We start from the raw sequence: 15,965 nt of genomic DNA, 5'->3' as shown, positions 1-15,965 counted from the left end.
TCAAGATAATAGATATTCACATAAAAGAATGAATTTGGACCATTTTCTTACACCACAAACAAAAATCAACTCTATATGAATTAAAAATTTAAATGTAAGACATGTAATCGCTCAACTTCTAATGCAAAACATAGAGAAGAATTTCACAACATTGGCCTTGGCAAGATTTCAAAGATAGGACACCAAAATCACAGGCAAAACAAAAACAAAAACAAAAATAATTTGAATTTAATAAAAGTAAAAAGTTTCTGTACAGTAAAGGAGATGATCAGCTGAGTGAAAAGGCAACTTATAGATTGGTAGAATATATTTGCACAGCATATACCATAATGAGGGGTAATCTCCCAAATATAAGAAACTCTTACAACCAAGAAAAAAAAACCTAGAAACCCAATGGAAAAGTGAGCTAAGCACTTGAGCAGAGTTCTCCAAAGATATACAAATGGCCAACAAGTATAGGAAAAAATACACATCATTAATTATTAGGGAAATTCATCAAAAACACAATGAGATAGCACCTCAGACCTGTTAGAACAGCTATTATTCAAAAACAAATGATGACAGATGTTGATAAGTGTGGAGAAAAAGAAACCTAGCACACTGCTGATAGGAATACAAAATGTGGGAACACTATGAAAAACACTATGAAATATCTTCAGAAGATTAAAAGTAGAGCTAACATATGAGCCAGCAATTTCATTTCTAATTACTCAAGAGAAATGAAATAGGACCTCAAAGAAATTTCAGACTCCCACGTTCATGGCAGCAGTATTCACAATCACAGTGACAAGATGTGGAAACGTCTGAATGGCCATCAACAGATTAATGAGTAAAGAAAAGATGGTAGATGTGTACAGTGGAATACTGTTCAGCCTTTAAAAAGGAGAATACTCCCTCATACTATACACAAAGTAAACTCAAAACGGCTTAAAGACTTAACCATAAGACAAGACATTACAAACCTCTTAGAAGAACACATAGACCAAACATCATCTGACATAAATCTCAGCAACATTCTCCTAGGGCGGTCCACCCAGGCAATAGAAATAAAAGCACAAACAAATGGGACCTAATCAAACTTATAAGCTTTTGCACAGCAAAGGAAACCATAAGCAAACAAAAGACAACCTATGGAATGGGAGAAACTATTTACAAAAGACGAGACAGACAAGGGCTTAATTTCTAGAATATATAAACAGCTCATACAACTTGATAAGAAAAGAACAAACAACTGAATCCAAAAAAGGGCAGACGATCTCAACAAGTAATTCTCCAGTGAAGACTACACATATCAATTATGCTCATGAAAAAAACCTCAGTATTGCTAATTATTAAAGAAATTCAAATCAAAACTACAATGGGGTCTCACTTCACACCAGTCAGATTGGCCATCATTCAAAGTCCACAAACCATAAATGCTGAAGAAGCTGTGGAGAAAAGCACCCTCCTACTCTGTTAGTGGGAATGTAGTCTGGTGTAGCCACTATGGAAAACAATATGGAGATTCCCCAAAGAACTAAAAATAGACTTTTCCCCACTGAGTGTTATGCTGACTCTGGGTCTGTCATGAATAGCGTTTGTTATGTTGAAGTCTATTCCCTCTATAACCACTTTGGTAAGAGTTTTATCATAAATGGGTGTTGAATTTTATCAAATGTTTTTTCTGCATCTATTAAGATGATGATGTGATTTTGTCATTTCTTTTGTGAATGTGGTGTATCACAGTGATAGATTTGCTTATATTGAAACATTCTTGTGACCTGGGATGAATCTGACTTGATCATGCTACATGATATTTGCCCCTGGTTTAGCCATGGGAATGTTAGCACTCTGCTCTGTTGTCTCTGAGATTTTGTGCCCACAGGCCACCAGTGTGGATCTCCATATGTCAGGCACTGGGACCTCTGTAGTGGTCGTGCAGTCACAGCCCTGGATCCACGGAAACTCAGAGATAGAGAATGGAATGAAGACTAATGAAAGAAATCCTAGTCTATCATTGAATTCTATTAAATTTTATTGAAAACTCATAGAACTCTGTGCTCAACATCTGCAGGGCTGTAATCCTTTAATGGATACAAAAAATATTTAGTTGACATATATTTACCTGTGACTCGTTTCCTTCCTTGGACAATGTGGATAAAAATAACTCCATAGTATACAGAGTTATTATGAATATTAACTTACATACATAAAGGTTCCGGCCTAGAAACAATTAAAAATAAGAAATATTATTGTCATTATTATTCACGCAGCAAACACACAGCTAGTAAGTGAGGTGGTTGATGGCATGGGTTCTGGAGTAACACTTTTTGGATTCAAATTTTATTTAGGACCTTGTGAATGTAACAAGTTATTGAATCTCTCTAATATTGTGGTAAAAGTATCTGTAAGACTAAGAGAAAATAATCCATGTAAAGAAGTTGTCACTGGGTCTGATTCAAGTGTGCAGAAACTGGAAGATGTTCGCATTATTGTTTTTATTTACTGGGTGCTGCTTGTCAGCACCTGGGTTAGCATAAGCCATGATCATTCCATCAGGGAACCTACAGCCCTCACCTATGAAACAAGAGCAACCAGGTCCATTGTGAATGAATCTAATATTCCAGGCAACTGGACCTAGGAAAATATTCTATGAAGTTTTGACATCCTCACAGTTCACACTGGCCCCAAACATGAAATAAAGAGCATTATTTGAATTGATTCAATGGAACTTTTCTTTTTATTGCAAGCAGCAAGAAGAGGTAACAAGCTATTGCAATTTGGGAGCTTATAAAATCTTTGTGGAGACACTTTTTCTGAGTCAGTCACTGATTGATTCCCATTTTGTAAAATGTTATGCCTCATGGTATAAAATTGGACAGACTATTTTGCTTGCCAGCAGGCTCTGTGGGCCATTGTTGTAAGAGGAAGTGGGTCCTGATCATAGAAAAGGGGAAGCCTGGCTTCTTTTCATCCACTAATGGGTGACTGTTGGCTGATCTGAAAGCTCTGGCCATCCTGCCTGCCGTTCCACAGCCAGTGGTGCTGATAGCCTGGGTGGGCCCCTACCGCACAGGGCAGTCCTACCTGGTGAACAGGCTGGCTGGTGACAGCAAGGGAGAGTGAAGGCACCAGCAAAGCCTCCCTGAGTACCTTCTGTCCACCGAGACTCCCAGCATTCAGGACGGTGATGTGAGGAGAGGAAGTTAGGGATGTGGAGGAACATTGAAATCTCACTTTCAATCCAGTGATGGGCTACTGACATTTTCTCTGTTCTGGAGGATAAGACTCAACTCTCAATTCCTACTTTGCCTTAACCTCCTCCTTAAAGTATAAATATACTTTTCTGGAAGGAGTAAAGTAGTAATAATAATAATAATAATAATAAAAAGTAATTCAAGCTAACACTTATCTTTAAAGTAAAACTTAACCTTTCAGTTTGTACTGGACATTCTAATTTCTCTCTTTATATAGTTGTAATTAAGACCAATACTCATTATGGTTTCATTTATCTCTTTTAACTCAGGTTTTGTTAGTCTTACTCAATTTCCTGAACTGTCTGCTACTAAATCTCCACTCCCTCTTTTCTCCACACCCCCTCTCTGGGCTGCACGGTGCAGTCTCACAGGAAGGGCATCTGGGTGTGTTGTGTGCCTCACCCCAAGAAGCCAGACCACACTCCAGCTCTGCTTGACACAGAAGGCCTGGGGGATGTAGAGAAGGTGAAAAATAAATCTGCTTAATCCTACTTGTGTCAGACCAATAGCACTCTTTGCACCATCCATCCCCACTCCTTCATTTATGCTTTGAGTGCATCATACTTTTAAAAATTAATTTATTTTTTAATTGAGCTACAGTTAATTACAACCTTCCAATTTCTAGTAAACAGCACAAGGTCCCAGTCATGCATATACATCCATGTATTCATTTTCATTTTTTTCAGAATGTGTCATATTAATGTATTATTCCTTTCATTTATTTTATTTACATGGTTCTGCACAAGATTTGACATCAGAGCCAATTTGAAGCCAACAAATGTGATCCTTATGTGAGAAAAGTAAACACAAAGTAGGAGAATGATTGGCTAATTGAGGTACTGTCGCCTTTGGCCACACATATAAGCACTGACAGTGAGCTGTAATTCTAACTGACAGAATTTGCAGCCCATAAAATAATGGCTAATGACTTTGAATTATGTTATAATTATACAAGAATATACACACAGCAAGAAAGTACTGTTTGTTTGAAAAATATCAATCATTCATTTTAACAAAAATTTTCTGCTATGTATTGGGTATTGAAATCTATTTTTCATTTATTTTTTTAGGTGAGTATTTGCTAATGAATAACATTATCCAAATTCTGCCATAAATATGGCCAGTGTACACAGATACATTCTCTAAATCATGTAGGCTGTCTACATAATGTGGCCATGATGAGGGATTTCTCTTATCCCCTTGACTTGGACAGAAGCCAGAGGCAGCTGATGAAGTTGCAGGGTGAAATAAAGGGGTTTGATTGTAGTGAGAAAGCAGGACACAAAGATCCGGGACAACAGCAGTTTGGAATTGGGAAGACTTGTTTGTCCATTTGTAATTAACATGAACTATTTCAGAAATAACTGCGTTGTGTGTGTCCATATGTTGACTCTAATTTATACCCATAGGGTAGTTAATAGATTGTGAATGGATGAAATCTTGAATAAAATAACATAAGTTAAAGTGATTTTGTACAGGAAGCATTTTGTTTTGAATTAACAACATAGAGTTTGTTAACTGGCATGAGAGTCTTGGGCAGTAATGTAGTTGGCAGGGCTTAAAGCACGTGATGAGTTAGGAGAATTGGACAGGTTCCAATGCCCTAACCTGAGTAGGATATAAGGTCAGGCACCCCGGGGCTCCTGCCAGCTGTGAAGCTCCTGGGATTGCTCCTGGTGCCCTGCTCCTCCCGGCTTCAGTGAGGAAACACACCCTGTCAGGTCTTCAGTCCCAGAGGACATGCCAGCTGCCCACGGCATTCACCATGGACTGGGCCGTTGCTTCACAGAGAAGGACTCCCCCCAGGGTGCAGACTGGCTGTTTGTGTTCTTGCCCGTGGCTCCCTCAGCATAGACACACTAGCAGAATTAACCTAAGCCTGAGGAGGCCAAGGGACACCACCTGAAACTGTCTCATGTCTCGCTTCCTTCAGCTCTTCCCCTGTATTCTTGAAGAGAAGTGTCCTCTAATTTTCTTTGCATTTGTAATGAGTTCCTGCAACCATCTGCAACACTGAAGACCTTCCTTCATAAACACATCTGTGAGGACTACTTACCACCCAGCTCACAGGTGAGGGAGCACTCGTGAGGAGGACTACACACACAGATCTGAGGGAAAGGGAGAAGGAACACAGAACTGTCTAGAGCAGCTCGCTTGTTCCTGCACCAAAGCATGTGCAAAAGAATGGTTGTAATACAGCCTTCCTGCAGAATGGGTGAGAAATTACATGCACAGAACTTGGATTCCTCCAGTAATTTAACAATTATGTATTAATTTTCAAGTATGGGAGAGGCCTTTCACTTGGGCCCTTATCTTGAAATGTATATAACTTTATTCCAGAAATGACAACTTGTAAGTGAACATCAGAGTTGGTGAAGATTCCTCTTCCTCTGCTTTAATTGTCCTTTCCCTCACTCCCACTCCCTTCCTTTCTCTACACCATGGTCACTTCCTGTCACCAACTCCTTTTTCCAGTTTCCTGTTTGTATAATTGCCACGTGCCCTGGGGGACTTGATGAGGCAGCCCTCACCATGCCCCCTCACCCCCTTTACCAGATCACCCAGACCTTCAGTGTGCTCAGGGCCTTCCTCTGCTGATACCCTAGGGTCTCTGGGGGCTGGACCAGTGGTGGGACTTATTCCAGTGGCTTTGGTCAGGGAAATGGCAACTCAGCATCAGCTCACAGCCATCAGGAAAGCAGAGCTATGACTGTAGATTCCACAGTCTGTCAGCCTGCGGGCATCATGTTCAGTGAGAAATCAATCCTCATGTCAAAAGCAGACTTTTATCTTAAGAGACGCTCCTTGACCAGATTGAGGAATGAAGGTGGACATGAAAGGTTTGCAAGTGATGGGCTCTTTCTTCACTCTTTTAATTCATATCCTTGTTCTGTGAGTCACAGATGGAGGTTGCTTCCTTGCTGGGTAAGTTTCATGGGAGGAAATCTTGAGGAACCCAGAGAACACGGAGTGGCCTATCCCATAGAGAGGACGGCGGCGGGTGTAGGTGGGTATGCATGCACTTACTTCCCTTGAGCACTAGTTCCTAAAACTGTGTCCCTTAGTTTGAGACCCCTGGGCAGCAGTAAACATGATAAGGAAATGGGAATTGGGGGCCCTTCTGGGTGGCAGCTTATGTGTTTCTTTACTTGTATTGAGGGAAACCCCAGTGTTCATGTGGTGAGCTTTGTGGTGGGAGGTAAGTACACAGTGTGGAAGACCGTCCCGTAGATGAGTTCCTGACATGGCAGGGGAGGCAAGTATAAATAGGCCATTTCAAGTTCAAAGTTATATAACAAGTCATATAGTATGAGGGCAACCTGGGGCAATAGGCAGCACAGAGGGGGACGCCTCATCCAGGCTCAAGACATCAGCAAACAGGAGACTGGCGGGAGGAACAGATACTAACACATAATGGGTAGTGAGTGAGGAAGCTGGGGTGCTTAGTGATGTCTGTGTTCTGTGAGCCAACTCCCAGAGTCAGATTTATGTGCAGTTGTGGAATTACAAGCATTTGATTCTAACCACAGGGGTCTTAAGCCCTAGACAACTAGGAAGAATTCCTAAAATATTCAGTTGACTTTGAAGTGTAATTTCCTTTTGAAATCATCATCTTTATGAATTTGGGGTTGGTGTTTAGGGACCACATTAGCCAACAACCCAGGAGACTTCAGCTCATGGGTACCAGGTTCTCTTATATTTTCTGGAGATTCATGATAACATGTGCATATATTTATTTTTTTACAAAGTCAGTACTACAATTACACACGCTTCCTGCATATTTATTTTCTCTACTTATGAAAGATACACCTTGGATATTCCCCATGTTAGCACAAATCAAGCTCCTCTTTCATTTCAGTGAGTGCAGAGTAGTCCTTTGTACATGTGTCTGGGGACTGACCTCCCCAGTATGTGACAACACTTGAAAGTTGTTTCTAGTCTTGTGGAATTTCAACAGTCTTGCAACAAACAGACTACTACATATGCCATTTTCAATTTGGGTCAAAAAATCTATAAAATGAATTCCCAAATGCTGTCTTGCTGGAACAACAGTATTTGAATTTAAAATTTGGATGTACATTGGCACTGTTGGCATTCTCCCTGGTGGAGATCAAACACCACTGGATTCCTGGAACCCTTGCCCGCCAGTGTCATGGCAAACCACGAATTTCTGGCCCATCTGAGAGCTGACACACGTACTCGGTAATTTTACTTTGTGCATATTTTAGAGTGAGTGAAGGGTTTTTTTAACATTCTTTTTATTGAGTTATAATCATTTTGCATTTTGTGTCAAATTCCAGTTTAGAGCACAATTTCTCAGTTATACACGGCATACATATATTCATGGTTACATTTGTTTTCGCTGTGAGGTACCACAAGGTCATGTATCTGTTTACCTGTGCTGTACAGTATAATCTTTTTCATCTCTTCTGCACAGAGAGTCAGTGAAATTAAATACTTTATTCTCTTCACATATTTTTGCTGATTTTAAAAAATGTGTTTGTTGCTCTCTCCTCACTGAGTCATAAGGGCTTGTTATAGTTTAAAGAGGTGACCTCTGTGCTGGTATCACCGACGGCGAATGTACGTCCTCTTACTGTTTGTTGTTTTGCTTTTCTTAAAGGTTTTCTATAACTCATCATTGTCTTCCAGCTTCTTTTACATCTCTTCAAATTAACTAATTCAATCCATTTTTTGTTCTTTTTGACATCAAGCCCTGGTAATAACTTCAGTATCTCTTTGGTAATCATTTTTTATTTTTAAATTTTCCTTGAACGAAAGTACCATGACACATATATTTTAAATGAGCTAAACTGTTACTCTATTCAAACATAAGAAATCTTCCAAAAATATACTTAAGAGGAATTCTAAGGCCTTTTAGAAGTCTCACTTAGCATTTTCAGCCCCAAACCAGCTACATTTTAATGACCAGGAACAAGGTAAGTAATGTAGAGCTCGCCGCAACATGGGCCACTATTGACTTGTTTCTGGTTCTTTGAATGTTTTCTTTTAGTTTATTTATTTGAGTAGTTAATGCCTTAGCTTTCTTTTTAAATCCATCTCTAAGTAGTTCTCTTTGCATCTGTGAAAAGGAGAGAAAACACCCATTTGAAAACACCAGGCATCAGCGTTGTGTGTCTAACAGCTGTGTCGGCTAAGCACGTGTGTCTGTTTTGCTGTCCCTGAGATATTTTCTGATGTTTGGCCAATATTTGCAAACATTTGGACCTGGGCAGGGTTTACAGCTTCCCACGATCCCTCAACACCATGTCACTGGGTGGGAGAGATGGGCCCATGTCAGGCCTGAGAACTGTCTCACTCATGTGCTCCAGGCCTAAGAATGCACTTCGGGAGGGAATGTAGGTGAATTGCAGTTACTTCCTATTGCCCTGAGGTAAGATGACCACACATATGTCACAGATAATGGCAACTGCTAACTCTCTTTGGAACACTGGCCACCGAAGTCCAGTTTGGGACAAAGAATGCATTGACTCAAGGTGTATAACATGAGTCAGGTGGATCTGGAACCAAAGGTTGCAAATTTTAGAGCTTTCAGCCTCCAGTACTTTCTACAAGGCACAATCTGGTACTTTCAGGGGCAGGTCTATTTCACGCCTCTGATGGTTGTACTAAAAGCCCTAAGAACTAAAGGACCGAAGTCCTGTTCACTTGGGGGCAAGTGAGATCCTATAGTCACCACAAATAGCAGCCTAGGATCCCAGGTAATTTAATTTGGACCCTGTGAACCCTAAGACTACAGGAAGTGCTGAGTCTTACAGACATAAGCCTCCTCCTTTTCCCACATCTCTTAGATGTTACAATGGATTTCCCTCTGGGATTTGACTTTAGGTAGAATTTATGCTCCTTTCTTCCCAAGGAGCTGGGGTGTCATCCATCAGGTGCCACCCAGGCCCCTCAAGGCCTACCTTCAGCATGTGCTCCAGCAAACGGTCCTGCTGTCTCAGAAGGTCTTCTCTCTCCCTATCCATCTTCTCTTCCAGCTGAGCTAGATTCTCCTTCATGCTTCGCTCCTGCATCTCCAGTTTTTGCTGTTGCTCATTCAGTTTCTCCTTTAGCAATTCTTGTTCCCTCTCAGCGGCCTCCTTCTGGGCACGTTCAACTGTTTCATAGCAATTTTCAAGAGGGAAGAAATATCAGTTATGCAGAACTGTACCCTCCTGAGCTCAGCCACTAAAGTGACTTTAAAATGGCAGGAGGGAATCTGAACACGCCTTCTATCCACATCAGGAAGACACGCTTCAGCATGGGATGGAAAGGCACTGATCAGACCTACATGCAACCCAACCTCCCGGAGTTGCCTTCAGTCATATCAGAGAGCTCCCACAGAAGGAAAAGAAGTCCCTGGTGTTAGGATGTGTTTGCTGTCACACCAAAGAGCATCACAGGAAACACCTTCCCATCTGTGGGCTCATCCCTGCCCCGTACCTGCCATGGCATTCTCCCAATCAGTGAGGGATTTGTCTGCTTTCAGGATGGCTTCCTCCATTTCTGCTTGGGACTGCAGGAAGCTGTGAAGGACCTCATTTGCCTGAGGAAGCAGCAAGAAGCAAGGATTTGTCAGGCAGCCAAGATCTAGTCTATTACAGGGGAAATTTTATTTCAGTAAAACTACAGATCAGACCCCGTGAAATCTTCATATTTCAAAGGATCCCACAGTGTCACAGATGTCAGGATCATGTGCAGCTCTACAAACAACCATCCTCCATTGCCTGCAACCGCAGCACCTGCCCATCGTTTCCCTTCTGAATAATGCTCATCTAATCTTTCTTTATTATAATTCCATTTTTTTAACTTCAACTTGTACATTCTGTCTCCTATTCCAGGAAGCTTTCCTAAGCCTTATTCTGAGCTCTGAACAGCTGCTGAGTACATGCAGCTGCCCCACCAGCTCTACCACTTGAGGGCGATGTGATCGCAGGCAGATTACATTTTCATGCATCATTTTCTCAATTTGATAATGAGGATGACAGTGGTACCAACATCATTGTTCTGATTCCTACATTGATTGTCTAGGCAACTCAGCAAAGCAGAAAGAACCTGAGATCACCTCCTCTCACAGGTCAACCAAAACACAACTATTTGCAAAACAACCATCCACGAAAAAGACCAGAACCTATCAGAAAATATCTCGTACAACTGAAAGCACAAAGAAGGAACCATAAGGATGTAGGTAAGAGGTGTGGAGCTTCAATGTAGACAAATCCCTTCCCCCGGATGGATTATTCACAACTGGGAGAATAATGAGACCTGCAGACTTTCTCCCAGAGGAGCGAGGGGTCTAAACCTCAACTGGGATCCCCAATAAGAGGTCTAGCCCAAGGAGAATCACAGAGGGACGGCCAGTGTTGCTCTCTTCCAGGAATCCCAGAAGGATGATGGAAATAAGGACTGCTCTCTTTTGTTTGCCTCTATATTGCTTTTGTTTTGATTGGTAACAGGTTTTTTAAAATGCTTCACTTATTTATTTATTTTTGAGGGGTGTCACTGGGTTTACTTATTTATTTAGCTTTCAAGGAGGTACTGGGGATCGAACTCAGGAACTTGTGAAGGCTAAGCATGTGCTCCACCGCTTGAGCTCTGTCCTCTTCCCCTTGAGCTGTATCCTTCCCCAAGACTCTACCCTTAAAGGGCACACACAGAAACCTCAAACGGGCCTGGACCAGGGATCCGGGACCCAGGGACTGGGACCCAGGGCCTAGGACCCAGGACCCAGGGCAGAAAGCGGTAATTTGGGGAGCCAGGATCCGATCTACTTTCAGATTCTGGAGAGTGTCCCAGAGAGGCATAGGGCACCTGCAGCTCCACCCAGGGGCAGGGACACTGGTGGCCCCCTTTGGGGAGCTCCTTCTACCTTGTGGACATCTTGCTGGCAATCACCATTTTGGAATTTTCTCTCCAGCATTTTAGCCCCAAGATCCAGCACCACCCTGACCCAATGGTCTGCAGGTGACAGTGCTGGGATGCCTGAGGGCAAGCACCTAGCTCAGCATGGACACAGCCCCACTCATCAGCAGACAGGCTACCTTAGGACCTCCTGAGCCCAGAGCCACCTCCACACGGGATCCTGACCAAGCCCCTCACACCAGCGTACAGGACTTCACCTGAAGCACCCAGGGCACTGCCCTCCAGCCAGAGACCATGGGCCCAGCTCCACCCATTAGTGGGAAGACACCAGCCACAACAAAGCCTCAGTCCTTTACCCTGCAGACCCAGCCCCCCACCAGCAGGCCCGATTCTGCCAGAACACCTAGGCTCAGGCTCTGCCCAACGAGCAGGGCAACACAAGCTTCAGGACAACCCAGACTCAGCAACAAAATGTGTCAGGAACGGGATCTAACCAACAGTGGCCCAACGCATGCTCTGGGACCATTGGGTCCTGCAGCCACATCTGGGACCTGGCTTTGCCCTCTGGGTTGGGCTGGCACTAGCCCTGGGACCTGGCCTCCCCCACCAGTGGGTGGCCAACATCCCAGGGTCTTCTGGAGTCTTACTTCCCTCACCAGCAAACCTACACTAAAGGCCCCCAGGGCTCCACAGTCAGCCTCCTGGTGACCTGGTCCAAAGCACCAGATAGTGGCCTCTGCACAAGGCAGGACATGGAAACCACATGAATCAGAACAGAACCTCTGACTCCAATCTGCTGTTCTTTTCCCACCCCGTTACTCCTCACCTTGACCCCTTTCCCGGGCACCAGCATATAGCCCTGTTCCAGCTTGTCCATTGTTTCTAAGTAGAGCTTGTGTCCTCCAGGAGCAAAGAAAGTTCCTTTCTTAAAACCTTCCATCAAGAGCTCTGAAAGCTTCTGAAGCTCAGCCTGACAGTATTTGACAGAGACCTCTTCATTCTGCACCAAGAATTCTTCCTTCTTTTTTTTGATGTTGACCTGCCAGGGAAATGTGGGGAAATCCAATAGAAAGAAGCTATTAGAGAGAAAGACCAACCGTGGTCCTTTGGAAGAAGCAGTCTGACAGCATCAGGGTGCAGGAGATGTAGAGTAATAAACATGGAGTCAGGAGACTAGTTCTATCCCCAGTTCTGACCAGCTCTCTGTGTGGCTTGTGGGAAGTCTCTGAACCCCTGTGGGATCAGACTCACAACCTGTGAAATGATGGGTTTGGCAGGTGTGATGTCCATGATTCCCTTAACAGTAGTAGGACTAACAGCCAGCCATTCACCCACAACACAAATGAAATTTTGTTTATGAGTTGAAGTAGAGTTTCTTCTGCAAACTTGGGAGCTATGGATTAAAATATATACTAGCAAGTCACTTGCCTATTAATGAATTAACCACACACTAACCAGAGTTCTGAACTCTTCATGGATTATTTTTTCACTGAGGATTTGTGTGTGTGAAAATATAGGAACAGGCTTTTTTTGCAGATAGTGATAAATTACAATTGAGCTGGCTTTGCTCTATGTGAACTAAGATAATTGTAACTTGTAGGATGGTCAAAAGTCAAACTTTCCGTAAAGGTGACTATGGCAAGGAGAATTGTGATCTCCAAGTATTGTCCCCACTGGTGTCCACACTCTGCAGAGTCCCGAGACTTGTGAATACAATGAACACTCATCCCGTGTTTAAATTATGTTACACGGCACAGGCTGACTCTATGAAATGGAGATTACCCGAGTGGACATTACCTAATCACAGGCCCTTTCAAAGGTGTTTTCCCTTGTTGGTAGCAGAAGAGGAAGTCAGAGAGATCAGAAAAAAGACACGGATGCAATGCACCATGGCTGCATCAAAGACGGAGGGCTGTTCCACAGAGCCTCCATGTGAGGACCAATCACTCATCTCCAGCCACAGTGCACTGAGAAGACCACCCAAGTGCCCTGGGCTGGGAGTTGACCTGAAGGAACGGAAGCCAATAAATGTGTGTTGGTTTACACTGCTAAGCAGAGGGTAATTCATGTTTCACAGTCTGAAATAAAAGCCCATCTTTTACAAAAAGGATGAACTGTAGCCCACAGAGGCTTGTCAGTCAGAAGAATCAAAACTCATTTTATGATGAATAGCACACGAGCCATGGGGACAAAAGAGGGAGTCTGGGATCATTCCAGAAGAAGGAGATCTTCTAAGATACCGTTACCACAAGTTTATTCTGGAACTCCCCGCTTGTCATCCTTGAAGGAGTGCCCATGAAGACTGCGATGGCTTCCCTCTCGCAGGCTGCGTGCACCTCCAGCCAGCCCCTGCAGCGGTCCGTGGGGAGGGTCACGCGCTGGGCCATCTGCTCGCTGTAGTGTGCGGATGCCTTCTCCACAGCAGCTGAGTTCTCACGCTCCGCCAGAGTCATCACTGCGTTCTCCAAACAAGGAACTGCCCCACTGTTGATGGTGTCCACATAGGCCACCGCCAGCGTCCCCAGCCCTGATGGACACAGGATATTTAGGGCAGCAGAGACAGTTCTTACAGGTTTGTTTGTTTGTGTTTTTTTTAGCTTTAGAGATCTGCATTCTAAAATCACTAGGCTTTGACTGAATTTATTTTTCTTTCACTTTCTTCTCATCTTCATCTTGTCTTCAGCCTTGTCTCCTCCTTCTCTTTCTCCATGAATCCTCTTCTTATAATAACATCACTGTGTCTCCTACTCACTCCATCTTATGATTCTCAAATGCATCACATTATAATATAGGTGAAAGACCTCGAACAAAATATTCAAGGGTCTCCAAGAACATCCTTTCCCAGTTGTAGTAGAATAAACAGAACTAATTACACACATAAGTAAGGTACACACTTTGTGGGCAACTATTTGTATTCAAAGTGTGGTCCCCCATGTAAAACTGTCATCAAGATTTTCAAGACAGTTTGCAGAAATACTAAACCAAGAAGGGCCCATCTCAGAAAAAGGGCCCGTTGTGACTGCCCAGGGGGCCAAATGCATGAAGCCAGCATGGGACGTGAGACTGAGTATGCATTTGTCTCTCACTCAGTGAGTCTACATGGTTCATGACCTGGTATTTGTTTCCTCATTCATGCAAACTCACAGAACATCTTGTGTATCTTCACTTCCAACACTTATCCCATCAGGACGTCTCATCAATGTGCATTTTTCCTAACTTAACAGGTGCCTGTCCTTATACTGTTAGTGTAATAGTATTATGAGGGTTGACAGGCTTCAACAACATTGATACAGGAAAATTTTAGTGAAGAAACATGCATTTCACTGTGTGGCATGAACATCTACTTTCCCACATTACATACAGACGGAAACACAATGCTGACAACCCAGAGTGCGCTCACAGCTCCAATCACACACCCTGACCCACAGAGGGAGAGGCCGCAATGAAAGACTCACCTCCCCCAGTGACCGTGACCCCCTCTCCTAGTGTCTTGGATTTTGCATGGGTGAAGATATAGGAACAGAAATCTTTGCACTGCATCTGAAAACTCTCATCCAGTTGGTCATCTGGCACTCTCCATATGGACTAATAGTTTTCTGGAGGTGACAGGCCGGTCAAAGACAAAGCACTTCCGTTTTGGAAAGAAACTCCTGATCTTCTCTCTGGGCATGTTGGAATGTTGGACTTGGGGATCCTTGCCTGCAGAAGTGGAGAAAGAATAAACACTGAAGAAACAGACTTCAGGTCAGGGGGTGAGGACTTTCCTTTCCAGGGAGCTTTGCATCCCTGTGGCTCCCCTGCCTGTAAATCTCCTTTTATTGAATCATGCAAATTGAACTTATGCTTCTCTACCTGGGCATGGAAACCTCCCTCCCTGTTTTTAATTTTCTTTTGTCTTGTTTTTGGTACAGAGCTAAGAGTGTAGGAAGTGCTTCTGAACAAGAAGGAGAGGATCTGTTCCAAATGAAAAATCTTATGATTATTTTCCTCAGTTCTTGCATGATGTGCAGCAGTTCAACTCGTTATTAGACTTTTCTACAAAGATACATTAATACAAAACTTGTCAGAAATGTATTTCTGACATGACAGACCCTAAGACAGACAGGAAATGTGGGCGGTTAAGTAACATCATGGTCAGGATATATATGACCTTGCTGGGAAGATCACATGTGGAGAGCAGATAATACTCAGGACAGTAAATGAACAGCTTTATAAGATCAGAGTCAAAAAATACACATGGTGTAAATATATTTGGAAATGGCTTCAGTGTACACCCTCTCATGGTGAGACTAGCTTACGTGAAGCTTAGACATCAGCAGTCCTCTGCATTCTTTTATATTGGACGTGACAGTATTATACAGAGCATCTCTGGGCATATGACAGCAGTTCAATAAATGTTTATTGAAAGGATGAATAAATGATTAAATACACCAAATGCATATTGCTTTTGGGTGCCACCATTATCCTCTCTGTTAAATGTAAGTTGAGAAATTAATTTATTATATCATGTGTCGGGCAAGGTCTAGAATGAAGTGTGTTGTTATGAGAGAGATGAAACGAGGCATTGGACAGTCTTCCTGGAAGAATATGGCTATGCTGTTTATGAAATTTTCAGTGTACAAACAGCCTGTGTATGAGGGGCGTGGCTATATGGGGAAGTGCAATGTACAGGGAGAAGAGTATTTCAAAGATTAGTTCTTGTGTTTACCAATTTCTGAATTGATGAGCTATTTTGCTCAGAAAAGGAGAAGCAGTTCATGTGGAACATAAATGTGTGAGCCTCACTTTTTCATGGCATGAAGTTTCCTGAAATCATTTGGTCTAATACTGGATTCTAAATTTCCTCTGTGAACTTAAACTCTG

The 15,965-nt window shown here is 42.9% G+C and overlaps 2 pseudogenes; one reads left to right on the top strand and one right to left on the bottom strand.

The window, feature by feature from the left end:
- Window positions 1–15,965, top strand: part of LOC116668139 — a 102,345-nt pseudogene that overhangs the window by 32,876 nt on the left and 53,504 nt on the right.
- Window positions 7,479–15,965, bottom strand: part of LOC116668104 — an 86,934-nt pseudogene continuing 78,447 nt past the window's right edge.

This window comes from Camelus ferus, chromosome 13 (assembly GCF_009834535.1).
Source record: "Camelus ferus isolate YT-003-E chromosome 13, BCGSAC_Cfer_1.0, whole genome shotgun sequence".
Taxonomy (NCBI): Eukaryota; Metazoa; Chordata; class Mammalia; order Artiodactyla; family Camelidae; genus Camelus; species Camelus ferus.
This window is presented reverse-complemented; position numbering and strand designations above follow the sequence as displayed.